The sequence below is a fragment of the Lynx rufus genome, unplaced genomic scaffold (assembly GCF_022079265.1).
Source record: "Lynx rufus isolate CCGP_SWC_20201006 ecotype Redwood Valley unplaced genomic scaffold, mLynRuf1.p SCAF_8, whole genome shotgun sequence".
In the NCBI taxonomy this organism is placed as follows: domain Eukaryota; kingdom Metazoa; phylum Chordata; class Mammalia; order Carnivora; family Felidae; genus Lynx; species Lynx rufus.
The window spans coordinates 28139315-28154637 of record NW_025814896.1 but is presented as its reverse complement, the minus strand read 5'-3'; positions in this window follow the sequence as shown (position 1 = coordinate 28154637).

Sequence of the window (15323 nt, the reverse complement as noted above, 5' to 3'; positions counted from 1 at the left end):
TTAATGTTTTTCCCATGGACACTATACACTGTTTTTCTGTGACTGGCTGTTTCCTTTCTGTCCTATGTCTTAGAGATTGGACCATATGATTATCAGAGATCTGATCTTCTTCTTTTTAAGAAGTACAGAGTATTCCATAGCTAGGACAGACCACAGCTTACTTAATCAGCGCTGTTGGGCATTTAGGGTTTTTTTTTTTTTTTCAACGTTTGCGGTTTAAACAATGCTGTAAGGAACACTCTTCTACCCAGTCCTTTGGGAATTTGTATATTTCTATTGCGCGGACTCTAAAGGAGGAATTTCTGAGTCAGCGAATGCGCACTTAAAATTCTAATGAATGTTGCCAAATCACCTACCAAAAACTGCTACACCAATTTACATGCTGTCCATTCATTTGTTTCACTCACTCTTATGCCTGATAAATATTTATGAGACACCTTCTCTGTGCTGGGCATGCGGTTCTAGGTTCTGGGGCTTCAGCAGGAAACAGGAGATAGTTCTTACCCTCATGGAACCAGCAGTCTGGTCAGGCAACAGCCCCAAACAAATAAACACATAAATATATAATACGTCAGGTGATGAGATTCCCCTTTGCCCATTTTATGATGGAGTGCTTTGCCTTTTTCTTGTTGGTTTATAGGAGCTCTCAATATTATGTATTTTAATCTTCTGACCTATATACGTGCAACTATTTTCTCCAGCTGGTCGCTAGTCTTTTATCTTTGCTCCTGATGTTTCAAAAAGTCCTAATTAATGATGGAGAGCCACAGAAATTTTATTTCAGGGTTCTGTTCTAGGAAAAGTGGTTTGGGTCCTCCCCCCACCCCACCCCATGAATCTATGTATCTTTGTATCTTTTTTTTCTTGCTTTGACTACAAGGAAGCTCAGAACAAACTTTTCTATTGGCTTCTAGCAACTGCCCAGAACCTCACAGCAGGATCCTGTAATCTGATCTCGACCCTGGGTTCCTGTTCTTTCCTTTCACACAGGTTTGTTATCTATTTCTTTTTCTATCTTCTAGTTTGTAACACCTGTAAGCTGCCTAAAACCATTTTTTGCTTCTGGGTAGGGCTTAAATAAATGACTTCATTGCCTGCTCATAGCAGCCCATTTCACAGATGACAAAACTGAGGCCCAGAGGAGGGCAGCGACTTGAGCCAAAGCTGCATTGAGACGGCAGAGAAAGCCACTCGGCTTCTCCATGTCTGCGCTCCTTCCCTGCTGTTTGTTTCTAAAGAAGAGCCTTGTTTGATTTGCCGCCTGTGTTAATCAGAAGTCTCTCAGTTGCCTGTGACAGAAATCCTGTGAAACGAGCAAAGGGGATGCGTTGATTCACGTGGAGGATGAATCCAGTGGGCTGCAGGTACGGCTGGATTCAGGCACGTAGACAGTATAGGAAAGCCTCCCTCTACACTCAGCTTCACTTCTCTCTCTCTACTCGGTAGCATCATCCTTTCCTGCTCCACTCCATGTGGCATAAATGCAACACCAGCAGCTCCAAGATCACATTCAGAGCCCAAAGAGGGAGACCCTCCCTGGAGCCTCAACAGAGAGAAAAGATTCCAACTGGCCTCACCTGGAAAGCCCTTCTCCGGTAGCCAGGGTGACAGGCATCTTGACTGACAGCTCTATGAGGCTCCTGGAAGTGGAGAGGAGTGCCCCAGAGACAGAGGAAAGGGGGAAAGAAAATGTGGTGGGCAAACAGAGTCTGCACCGACCAATGCCTATTGTCCCGGGGAAACCGATCTCCCGATGGGGGAGGAAAGCGATGCTCGCCCCGAGAACAAATTAGCCCTTTAACAGAAACTCATTTTTTTTTCCCTCCCGCTCTTGAGCGCTCAGTGGCTTTGGGGGCTAACTTACCATCGTCGTTGCCAACTACAGCCTCTTTCATGCCAGTCCTGACTGCATCCACTGGCTTTTGCCGTTTCCACCTCCTGAATGCCCGCTTCTTAGCTCCTAACCAAATCCTAGCACCTCTTCCTTGGAGCCCCCAAGCCCAGGAGGTGCCTCCCTCTTCCGAACTTTCCACACCAACTTAAGACATTTTTACAGTAATGATTGTGGGCTTAGCTCCACGGGGAGAGACAAAGATCCACCCGGGGACGAAGGTGCACCAGATTTGCCCCAAAATGCCATTTCAGACAGGCGGCTGGATGGTTTTTCTCGAAGGCTATAGTTCATGCTGGAGAAAGCAAACAGCACTCCTACTGTGCCCCCCAAGGTCGTTTGGGAGATGAAGTGAGAAGAGACATAGGAAGGGAAAGCAGTGAATATGTGAGGCTCTTTTTGTGTGTTCAGATCTCCCCAGATCTCTTCCAGGTGCATATTAATTTACAGACAAGGAAACTGGTGCTCAGAGAGGTAAGGTGGCTTCCCAAGGTCACACAGCCAGTGAGAGATCTGCGGAACCCAGAGTTGAATTGTCCCACTGTCCTGTCTTCTTTCTGCCCGTTCCTTAACAGGCACCCCCCATTATTAAGTGACGACTCACACTACAGAAACGTCTCCTAATTAAATCTGAAAATAGGAAAAGCATTTGGAATCTACTCTGAGGAGGCTAGCCTTAGCAGAATTACTTCCATACCAAAAATTTGTTCTCCAGCTATGTAGCAGCTGGATTTTTTTTCTTTCATTTCTTGATGCTCTCCATGGGTGGAAAATGTAAGATACAGAAGATGACCAGTTTCTACCCTTCCCTTCCTTCCGCAGATGTCTCAAATCCTTTGTATAATAGGGACGTAGAAATGATTGATCAATCAATTAAGAAGCCTGTTGACGAATTTAATAAATCCCCCCCCCTTTTTTTTTTTTTTACCAGATATGCTTGTTTGGGGGCAGTTATTGACCCAGAGTGGACACAGCAAAGTCCTGGACTCCATCCCACAAAACGCAATGACAACCAGTGGGGTAGTTTGCTTTGTTTTACAGCCAACAGTCTGAGAACACATCTGTTGTCAGGCTCCAAGTCAGGCCACTAAAAAGTGTGGAGAAAAATATGGGCTCTTTCCCTTTCCTGCCACGTAGAGTTGTGATAAACTAAGCCGAGTCTGAATATTCCAGCTTTGTCTCCTTTAAGCTGTGGGCTCTAAAGGACGAGCCTTCCTAGAGCCTCTGTGGCCCCCATCCCTGGCACCCCCATCCATCCCTGGCCACCCTGTGGCCCCTTCCCCCGGAAGAGGAGAAATCACCCTATTATCGGGGAGATTCTGTTGGTCGACTCGCTTGAAATAAAACCGGTTAAGGGGTAAGGTGACCACAGGGCCTTATGCCATCTCGCTCTAACTGGCCTCTTCAACTTCCCTCACCCTAATTCAGCTCCACCAGCATCCTTGCTGCTCCTCAGGGCTTTTGCACCACTGTTCCCTCTGCCTGGAATGCTCTTCTCCCAAGTTGTCCCAGGGCCTCCTCCTTCACTTCCCTTCAGGGTTCTGCTTCAATGCCACCTTGTCAAAGAGGACTTCCTTGATGACCATCTTGCCTGGGTTACTCCCAACATTGCTTCTTTGCCTGATTTTTCTTTGTAGCACTTACATCTCAGGTACGGTATGTATTTATTTGTTTGTTATCTGCCTCCCGCAGCCAGAACGTGAGCTCCATGAGGGTAGGGCTTGATCTGGCTCAAAGTTGTATCTCAGTCCCTGGAATAGTGATTGATGGATGGCAGGGTCTTAGTAACAATTGAATAAATGGGTAGGTGGCAGGTGGATGGTGGATGGGAGGATATATGGATGGGAAGATGGTGGGTGGGTAGATGGGAAAATGGGTGGATGGGATAATAAACCGATGGGTTAACGGATGGATGGGAGAATCGGTCTATGGGTCAAAGGGTCAATGGGCCAATGGGTTGATGGGTTGATGGGTTGATGGGTCGATGGGTAGATGGTAGGTGAGAGGAAGGATAGACGGGAAAATGATGGGCTGGAGGATGGGAAGATGGGAAGATGAGAGGATGGAAGGATGGGTTGATGAGTCAGTGGACGGATGGAAGAATAGGTCCATGATTTGATGGGTCAGTGGGTTGCAGGGTCAATGGATAGAGTGAAGAGAGCACTGGATTTGGAATCAGACAGACCTGGGTTTTTGTTCCGATCCTCTCCCCACTCCCCATGTGACCTCAGTTGACTTACTCATGCTCTCTGATCCTCTATTCCTGCATCTGCAAAATACACAAACTATTTCTCTGCATCAAGCGTCTAGCAATGACTATGTACCAAGTGCCATGCCGAATGCCTTACAACACAATGTCCTTTAACCCTCTCAGCAATCCTGCAACGAGGAGGCTGAGGCCAAAGGAAAAGACATGACCTGACCATGGACACGTGCCAGCAACATCCAAGCAGAAACTCAAGCAGTTCACCTGATACCAAGATCCAGGTATTTGTGAATATGGAGGGCTGAACAAAGGAGATTATTATTATTGTTGTTGTTAATCTTATTGATTGTTAGGGCTAGGACTTGACCAGGAAGTATCACCGTGGTACTTTGGAATACACTTGGGGGCCTTCCTACGGCTCTGGGGTCATCCTTTACACCTTGATCTTCCAAGAGGATCGCTGAGGGTGCACCGACCGGGTAAAATCAAGGGACATCAGCAGAAAGCATTGCTTCCTCTGACTTTGTCTTCAAGAGGGAGACCAGATAGTCAAGATAAGACTGAAACAGTGGACCTAGAAAAGAGGAGAGGTGGATGGCGAAAACATTGGGAAGGGAGGCTGGATCGGACCAGTGACTCACTTGACAGAGAATCTCGGAGACGGTGGAATCTACACGTGGATCTGGTAACTGGAGGGAGGATGGGGCCACATCCCCAGCAAGGGAAGGTCTAAATCAAGCCAAAATGATCCTGGATCTCCAGCCACAGATCATTCCCTGGAACTGTGTGACGATTCGGAGAGACACCCCAATAGTTGGGAACAGGGCTTTGGAACCAGAGGGACCCGTGGTCCAGTCCTGGCTCTGTCTCTGACTCGGGCAAGTTGCGTCCTCTCCCTGAACTCTGATTTCCTCAGCTGAGAAATGTAGATAGTAGTCATTTCTGTCCCTCGAGGATGTTGTGAGAATCCAATGGGGCTCTGTGTAAAGAAGATAGATAGCACGGGGAACCAGCTGCCATGTTGTGAGGGGACTCAGGCAACCCTGTGGAGAGGAACTGAGATCCCAGCCAACAGCCAGCTCCAACTCTTGGCCATGTCGGTGAGCCACCTTGGAGGCAGGTCCTCCGGTTCCAGACAGACCCTAGGGTTAGTGTGCGGTCCCAGCCAACATTTGCACTGCAACGTCCTGAGACATCCTGAGCCACTAAGGATTATTGGTGTCGTAAACCAAGGGTCAGTGAACTTTTTCTGTAAAAGTTCAGATAGTGAGTAGTTTCATCTTTGAGGGCCATGTGGTCTCTGTTGAAACTGGCTTGTCATTATAGTGCAAAGTCAGCCACGGGGAGTACGTAAATAAATGTGACCGTGTTCCAATAAAACTTTATTTATAAGAACAAATGACGGCCCTCATTTGGTCCATAGTTTGCCAATCCCTGTTTTAAGCCACTAAAATAAATGAGTCATGTATTTCTCATGGTGCATAAAAATAGTTGCTTTCTTTGTGGGGTTGATGGTCTTGCCTGGAATGCCGACCCCATCTCCTGTACGTCTTCTCCATTGGATTGTTCAGACCTCGGGGCAAGGTGTATATTGACTGACTTCCACATCTCCACCTCTCCCAGCTCTTAGAGCCATGCACAAAGAAAATGCAAACCTGTTTTCTGGAGGAACAAACCAAGTAAAACTCAGGACAGTATTTATGCCACAAGCAGGGAGCAGACTCTTGAGGCTGCGGAAACATTCCGAGGATTAATGTAATCTGGAAGGCTTCCTGAAGGAGGTGGACTTGAGCGTAACCTTGAAAGGGAGGTATACCTCAGATGAACATTAAGCAAAAGGACAATCATTTCAGAGCAGAGGGAACAGTGTGAGCAAAGAATGGAAGGGCAGGCACATGGTGAAGTGGTCGGTGCGGGCCTTGAATGCCGAGCGAGGGGCTCGGCCGTCATCTGGGAGACCAGGGCCTCTCAAACGGAGCCAGATGGGCTTTAACGATGGGCTCTGGGGAGAGAAGCTGTGACTTTCATAAAATTCTGTGACCCAGAGACAATGAAGACATTGGAGTAAGCTGAAGATTTATGTTTTATTTTAAACAGAAGGGGACATCTTGGTTTGCGTTCCCCCAAAAGTAGACACTGAGATGAGGAATCAAGCAAGTGCTTGATTTGGGAGGTAATTCAGGGAAACACAGTACAACACAGGGAAAGATGGGGAAGTGAGGCCTGGAAGGAGAGGAGGCCAAAATAATGTGTAATCAAGCAGGCTGCTGATGGGGGCTATGGGATCCAGTCCCAACGGGATCTCAACTGGCCACCTCTGGGAGACAGTGAAAAGCACCTGAGAGCAGGAAGCTGGCACTTATCCACCAGCTCTCACGGGTCACTGGCTGAGGGGTGCTTGGCCCCTTTGATTCCCCAGCACCTCTAGCCTCGGTGGAGAGCTCAGGTGTCTGCGGGAGGCTCCTTGGGCATGGAAAGGTGAGTACTGAGGGAACAATGACAGCGAGTGACATAGGTGGGGTGTCACCTACAAAGTAACGGGTTAGAAAGAGTAATTGAGCGCCCCGGGCAGGGCGGGCACAGACTCTGACCTGAGACCCAAGGAAGTGGCTGCAGCAGACCCTGAGGCCCTAGTGTTGAGGCCGGGCTGGAGAAGGGGGACTGAGGGCCAGCTTGGCTCCACAGACCCAGGGAGCGGGTGGATGGGCCCCTCCCAGAGCGGGAAGCCAGGAGAGGAAGGGGCTGAGTCGGGCTGCAGACACCCTGGGCTTGAGAGGCCCACAGGACCTCCAGTGGGGCCGTCAGAGCTGGTAAAGGACTTGCCAGACAGCGGAGATGGAGGGAGGAGAACAGAGCCCAAAGGGACACAGACATGCAGCAAGGAGTGCAACAAGGAGTGGGAAGGGCGAGAGGAGTTTGCAAAGGAAGGGGGCGGGAGGGGGGGACGGGGGGGGAAGAGCGCAAACGGATTTGGGAGGGCAGCATTCGGAACTGATGCCTGTCGAGGGTTTAGCACCGGACCCTCAAGCTCTTGGGGGTGGACTTATTGCCTCTCAGGTGCCTTTATATGGATTTATGTAAATGCCTGGGACGGTGTGGCAGAGAGGTAAAAATTTGCCTAAGTAGCCAGCGTTTTACAGATGGAATAGTGGTGGCCCGGAGAGGTGAAGTCACCTTGCTCCTCCTGTTCTGCCTGAACGCAGAGCCCACGTTCTGGGCTTCCAGGGGGTGTGAAGTGAAGAGACCATCCAGTTGGAGAGAAGAAGGGGCTGGCCCCACTGGGTGAGCCTGACGATGCCTGAGGCAACGACCGCCAGGCATCCCCCACAGCCAGTCTCCCTTTCTCTTGGATGCTCACATTTCCCCTGCGTTTCAGCTGAGCGTGTGACATTTCCCAGCCTCCCTTGGGACTGGGTGTGGCCGTGTCCCAGTGCTACCGGCTGGACTATGGATGTGCTGGGCGCTATCTCAGGCAGCCCCCCAGCAGCCGTGGAGCTACCAGGTGAAATGAGTCCGTACAGTGGAGACTTTGTACCAGCAACACTGCTCACGTCTGGGCTGCCGAGGAAGAGAGCTATACGTCTCCCGGCTCTCTGTTCTTCTACGGAATCCAGCCACCCAAGTGAGCATGGCTTCCCACCCCTTGCTGCGTGGGGGTCACTCTCTTCCAGTTCTTTCCACCCCGCCCCCCACCCGCCGCTAGCATGTCCCCTAACTGGCCCTCATCACCAAACTCACAGCTAAACGCTGAGGCCAGCACAGGGCCCCGGGGCAGGAGGCCCAGCCGGTGCATACCAGGTCCCTGCTTTCAGGGGCACAGTCAGCAAGACCACAAATCACTCAGGCCAGTCCAGATCCTGGGAAACGGCATAAAGGGAATGAAGCGAGGGAAGGGGATGGATGAAGGCGGGGGCGGGGGGGGGGGGGAGGGTTGACGGAGGGGTCAGGGGAGGCCTCTCTGAGGAGGTGACCTTGGAGAAGACAAGGATGAGCTCACCGCGGGAGATCTGGGGAGCGCTCCAGGCCGAGGGAACAGCAAATGCAAAGGCCCTGAGGTAGTAATGAGTGGGGAGTTGTGTTTGAAGAACAGGAAGGTGACCGGTGTGGAGTGTGGAGAAGAGACAGAGACAAGGGGCGGGGCCAAATCCTATGGGCCTTGAAGGCCGTGATAAGGGGAAAACAGGGGTGGGGGGTGGGCAGTCATGGCAGGTTTCAAGGTGGGGAAGGAGACGGCCTGATGCTCTTTATGTCAAGATCCCTTTGGCTTCTTGGGGTTGCGGGCAGACTGCAGGACAAAACCGGAGGACAATTTGGGAGGAGGCCTTTATATGCACGCAGGCACGAGATCCGGGGGCTTGGATGAACAGGCAGTCACGGGGGTGTTAGAGACGAGGGGCTGGCTTTGAGAGCTATTTTGCGGGTGAAACGGACTGGGTGTGGTGATCGCCTTAGCAGACCTAGAAATACGAAGTCAAGGGCAAATTGGTTACTTGGGAGCTGATCCCAGAAAGCAGCAGCAAGGAAGTGAAGGAAGACAGGGAAGAAAAAGAAGCAAATATAAGGGGTGGTGAGAATCAGGTTGGACAACAGGGTTTCCATGCCACTGGGAACCTGGAGAGTCCCACCCAAGGGCCCCGAGCTGGGGGCTTATCCACCAACTCCCAACATCCCTGGTTGAGAGTTGTTCCGGGGAGCATTAACTACCCTGAGGACAGCTGGCCCCTGGGTCTGGGCCAGAAAGTGCCTGAAGGGTGAATGCCAAGTCGGTGTGGGCAGGGCACCCACTGAAGGAGCTAGGGAAGTGGGAAGGAGGAGACTTGGAAGTGAATACCTTGGCCAAGACCTCTCGGGAGCTGACCTGACAAGTCGAGAGGGATTGGAGTGGGCAATGGGGGCCATTGGAGTGGGCAATGGGGGCCATACGGTAATGGGGGCCTGGTCCTAGGATTAAGGGACTGAGGGAGACCAGAGACTTAGTGCTTCTCACTTCCTCCTTGGTCCAGTTTTGGCTGAGCAGCTGGGAATAAGGTGGGTGAGGACTTGGTGGGCGGGGGGAGGTCATGGGTCCTGAGGGTCCTTGGGCTGGGAGGCAGAGGCCAGAGAAGACAGGCGAACTGGAGGCAGTCAGATCTGTGTCCCCTCAGAGTGCCTTCCTGGGACCTCCTTTACCCCATCTGTGAAATGGGGCTGTTGGTAGGATTAAGGGAGAGAGTGTGGAAGGACCCAGAACTCTAGGCTTTCTAATGCCAGGGTCCCATCTTGTCTCTCCCCTGTCCAATGCCCCTCAGTGGCTGCTGATGGCTTTCAGAGAGGGTGGAAACTCCCCCACCTTTCCCTGAACGCACAGGACTCCTCCCCATGTGTCCCGGCCCAGCTCTCTGGCATCTGTCCTTTCCTACCCACCGCCTCCCATCCCCATGGGAAGACACATCCCTCACCCCCTCTGCTCCAGCCACTCTGCCTCCCTTCACTGCCTTGGCCCCACGTTCATTCCTGCCTCTGGGCCTTTGCATCTGCTGTTCCCGCAGCCGCCTGGAATGCTTTACCCAGATCTCCATACAACCCACTCCCTCACCTCCTTCAGGTCTTTGTTCAGTGTCTCCTCTCAGAGCAGCCCGTCCCCGCCCACCCTGGTCCAACCCCAGCTTTCTTCACTGCACTCACCGTCACCGACATCACGTTCCACTCACTCCTTGTCTCTCCCCTGGACCGTAAGCTCCAGGGGGGTCGGATCTGGACCTGGCGTACCATTGGTTGAGCCCAGGACATGGGGACCAGCGCTCAGTAAATATGTGTTGAACGAGTGAATATTTAACCGCCACAAGCAGTTAAACAGGACTCAGCTCAGACGTCAGCTCTTACAGGCATCTTTCCAGCCCCTCGCCTGAGCTGCACAACCCCTCCTACTTGCCTGGATTTGAGAATTTCTCCGACTTTGTTATGGTTTCTGCTTTTTCTCTGTCTCCCCACCAGGCCATGAGGGCCTTGTGCCTTTAACGCTCAACTCAATTCATCAATTATCAACTGCTAATGGTCAGAACCAAGATGGGGGACACAGGGCAGCGGGCCACCAAACTCTACCGCCTTTCAGGGGACAAACAATTGCATATAAATAATAACAACATCTATTCCGCGCACCTGCTCAGTGTCAGATTTGTGCCGGAGGCTCTGCGATCGCCTGGTCTTTTGATCTCCGCCGTCCTCCTTGGGCAAGTGGTATTGCCTCCATTTCATAGGTGAGAAAAGAGAGGCTCGGGGTTAAGGACGCACAGCAAGGAAGAGGCTCCAGGTCTTGGCGACTTCCAAAGTGGGAACGTGTGGAGGCCTGAACCTTGGCTCTTCTCCCCCACCCTTCTGCACTCAGTTCCCTTTCGCCCCGCCCTCATTGCTCCCTTTGTGTTGACCCAGAGCCAAGGCTGGCCCCAGGCCCCACGCCCCTGCCCCGGGGCCCACCAGCGACCTGCCTGCTGGCCCTTCCTTATGAAAAACTTCTCTTTGTCCTTCCCTTCTCTCCCCCAGCCAATTACTGTGCGATCAACTTGGTTGTGGATGTATTTTGGAAATATTTTCACTGTTTTAAAAGTTTTTTCCTTTGAAAGAGGGCTCCAACTCCAACCGTGCAGGGGGAAGAAAAAAACCCTACCCCAGAGGACCAGGGATGCAAATGTAAAAACCAGAATCGACTGTATTAAAGAATCAGAACTGAAAACCTCCCAAATAATAGAACTCCTCAGAATTCTGGCCTCAGGAGGACATGGGTCTTTGAGGCTGCCCCAGGGTGGGGTTGGGGGCTTTGCAAACATAGAAAATGGGTATCTTCCTTCTGTGATGGGATATAAACCCTGCTCTAAGGGTGCCGAGAGAGTTCTCTTCTCCGTCATTTCCTGGGCAACGGACTGAAGTCTGGGTACGACGGGCAGTTGGGTTCACACAGCAGATCCAGGATGGGCTACAAGTAGAATTCCAGGTTCGAAGCCCCACTGTGGGCTCCACGTGGGGCCAGAGCTAGCGCTCAGTATGACGCCAGGATCATGAGTCAGTATGGAGGCAGGAGTATGACTCAGTCTACAACAAGGATCAGAGCTCAGTCTATCACAAGGTCCAGGGTTCAATCTAAGATCGGGATCAGGGCTTAGTCTGAAGCTAGAGTCTAGGCCTAGTATGAAACAACACTCATGGCCTGACTGAAACCCAGGTGTGGTTAGTGTGGGGCTCAGTCCACCAACAAGACGGGGATCAGAACCCTACTCAGGTCCAGGATTATATCTGGTCTAGGATCAGGGTCAAGTTTCAGTGTGTGACGAAGGACCAGGACTTAGCCTACAGTGAGAGTCAGGGTTCAATGTGCTACTGGGACCAGGATTCATCTCGGGTCTCGAAACCACCAAAAAAAAGAAAGTCTACCGCCTCCTGAGACCACGGGTGAGCCACTGCACCTTCTAGGCCTCAGTTTCCTCTTCTGTGAGCTGGGGATAATCATAACCCCCATCCTGAAAACTTCCATAGTTAAATGTCAGGCCAAATGAAATAGAGGATGTTAGCAAGCTTTGCAAGCGGTAGGGTGTTGGGCAGATGTTTATATAAACACCGCAGGGGAAACCCCAAAGAAGGCTGATCGTGGAAAAGCCCAAATGTCACTAAGCCTCCCACTCCACCTTCTACCCAAGTTTCTCTTCTGCCTGTAAAACTAATAATAGCTAACAGTTACACAGCAGGGCCTTGTGCTAGGCACTGTTGCAAGAACTTCACATATATTTAATTTAATCTTCAAACAACTCTACGAGGTAGGTACTGTATTATCCCTATTTTCAGAGGGGGAAACTGAGGCAGAGATAGGTTAAATACTTTGCTTTGTCACCCTTCATATGTAGAAAGTCTCTGATTCGAACCTAGGCACTTTGGCTCCCAAGTCTATGCTGAGTATAGGCACTGGGGGTGGGTGGGGGGGAACGGGAGACGGGTCTGGAAGATTCCTCATGGAGCAGACAGGGGTGAGAGATGCAAGTCAGCACCAGGCTGAGGGATGACCCATGGCCTTTCCCCAGGAGGTTGTCTCTCAGCAGACCCCACTCCCACAAGAGGACATAACAGGCTGGGGTTGGGGGGGAGGAGTTGGCGGGTGGCATTAAAGGCATTTCTTTAAACTTGTTTGTTTATGGAAAGAAATTTCAGGCCAGCTGCTGAAAACCTGTATTTTATGGGTAATTTTTCAATTTATTTCACACTGGTATTAAAAACAACAACCCAACCCACCACGGAGGCTGTGATTCCCCTGGGGTTGGCGAAGGAGGGGCGGCTGGCTTAAAGCAGCTCCTTTGTTTGCCTGAACAACCCAGGGACAAGGCTGCCTGCCTTCCCTTGGGAAAAACCAGACGACGTGAAGAATGAAGACAGGGCATGATGCAGAGAGTGTGGTTTAACAGGAGAACAAGGTGAAGTTCAGTGGAGGAAGGTGGGGGGGGTGGTGTTCAATGCCTGTCTTTTATAGATGATGAGCTTGAGACCCAGATAATGAAAATTGTTAGTAAGAACTTATTCTGGAGGAGACATTGCTTTCGCCGCCACTGCCTCATGGGTGGTCATGACAGTTAAGATACTGCCTTGGTTTGGGATTGCTGTGATGCAGACACTGAGACAAAGATCGGAGCTCAAGAAGTTTATTTGGGAATTGATCCTAGGAAGTGTGGGGCGGAGAATAAGCTGTGAAACAGGATGGGAGGACGGCCCAGGAAGGGCGGGTCATCAAGACAGGTACCGATGGGGACCACTGGAGCTCACCCCTGCTGGGCAGTTCTGGGAAACAGCATAGAACACGCCTCGGGCTATCCCATCTGTTAAAAGAGGGCTTTGGAGTAACTGTCCATCATCGGATATCTCCACTCTACTAATGAGTCTACCAGCAAGACTTTTTTTTTTTTTTTTCCAGTCATTGTACTGTTCAGTTTTATACTTTCTCTTTGGCTCTTTTTAAAATAACTTCTATTTCTTTGTTGAGATTTTCTATGTTTTCCTTCATTTCCAAAGAATTTATAATTTCTTGGCAAGGCGCTTCTTGGATGGTGGCTTTAAAGTCCTTGACTGATGAGCCCAATATCTGAATCATCCCAGTTTTGGTATTAGTTGATTGTCTTTTCTCATTCAAACTGTGGTTTTCTGGTTCTCAGTATGACAGGCAATTTTGTATATATCCTGGACCTTTGGGCTATTATATTAGGAAACTTTGGGTCCTGTTTAAGTCTTTTATTTTAGCAGGCAGTTTCACTTTTTAGGTGTAGCACGTAGATTCTCACCTACTTTTGGAGGCTGTAGTGGCAATGACCATTTTGTTTCCAGAGCTCTTGCATTTCTATTCTGGTCTGCTTTGTTCTTCTGGTGCTATTGGGGCTAGTATTAGCCTGATACCAAAATCAGACAAAAGACAGCGCAAGAATTATATATAGGTCAATGTCTTTCATTGATGGATGCAAAAATGCTTAAGAAAATATTATCAAGTAGAATTCAGCAACATACAAGAAGAATTATGCGCCATGGCCAAATGGGGTTTATTCCAGGGACAGAAGGTTAGTTCAGTATTCAAAAATCAAGGTACTACATCAACAAGCTAAAGAAGAAAAATCACATGATTGTATCAATAGATGCCCCCCCCCAAAAAAAAAGAAAAGAAAAAAGCATTTGACAAAATCCAACACCCATTCCTGATTGAAAACTCTCAGGAAAATAGCAATAGAGAGGAACTTCCTCAACTTGATAAAGAGTATCTACAAAAAACCTACAGCCAACATCACACCTAATGATGGAACACTGAATGAATGCTTTCGCATTAAGACTGGGAACAAGGCAAGCATGTCTGCTCCCATCACTCTTATTCAGCATAGTGCTAGAAGTTCTAGCCGATGCAATAAAGCAGGAAAAAGAAATAAAAGGAACATAAATCAGAAAGAAAGAAAGAATACTGTCCGTACTTACCGGAGACATGTTATCTTTGTTGGAAAACCCTAGAAATCTACAAAAATACTCCTAAAACTAATGATCAAGCTAGGAGGATACAAGATCAATCCATAAAAATCAGTTGTATTTTTATGCACTAGGAATGAACACACGGGGTAACAAAATTGAAAACACAATACAATGTACAATTCTTTTTAAAAAAGAAAGAAAAATTCTTAGGTGTAAATCAAATAGAACATATGTAGGACTTGAAAATGGCAAAACACTAATTCCATAAAGAATCAAAGAATATCTGAATAAATGGAGACGTATACCATGTTCATGGATTGGAAGACTCAACAAGGTCAAGATGCTAATTCTCCCCAAATTGATATACATGTTTAGTGCAATTCTGATCAAATTCCCAGCAAGATTTTTTGGTAGGTATAGACAAAATTATTATAAAATTCATATTGAAAGGCAAAGGAACTAGAATAGCTAAAACAATTTTGAGAAAGAATAAGATGGATGAGATCAGTCTTCCCAGCCTCAAAATTTCAGTAATCAGAACAGTAAGGTATTGGCAGACAGAACAACACATAGTCTGCAGAACAGATAAGTCAGAAATAGATTCCCACAAATATGCCCAATTAATTTTTGACAAACAAGCAAAAGCAATTCAGTACAGGTAGGACAGCCTTTTCAACAAATCACACTGGAGCATTTGAACATCCATAGGCAAAAAAATGAACCTTGATGTAAATCTTATTCTTTATGCAAAAATTAATTTAAAATGGATCATGAACTTAAATGTAAAATGATATAACTTCTAGAAAAAAATAGGAGAAAATCTTTGAGACTTGGGACTAGGCAGAACAAGAGGGCACAAGACTAGGCAAATGTCCTTAGACTTGGAAAGACTCTGGAAAGAAGATGAAGGGACAAATCATAAGCTGGGAGAAAATACTAGCAAACCACATATCCACCAAAGGACTTCCGCATGGAATTAAAAAACCCTTAAAATGCAACAGTAAAACAAACAAACAAAAATCCCAATCAAAAATGTGCAAAAGACATGCACAGACATTTTGCCAAAGAGGATATACAGAAACTTGTACACAAACATCCATAGTAGCTTTGGACTTAATAACCAAAATCTGGAAGTTATCCAAATGTTTTTCAAAGAGTGAACGGCTAAAGAAACTATAGTACATTCATCCCATGGAGTATTACTCGGCAGTAAAAAGCAACTGTTAACCATGTAACAAGTTGGGCAAATCTCAAGAAATTATGCTGAAT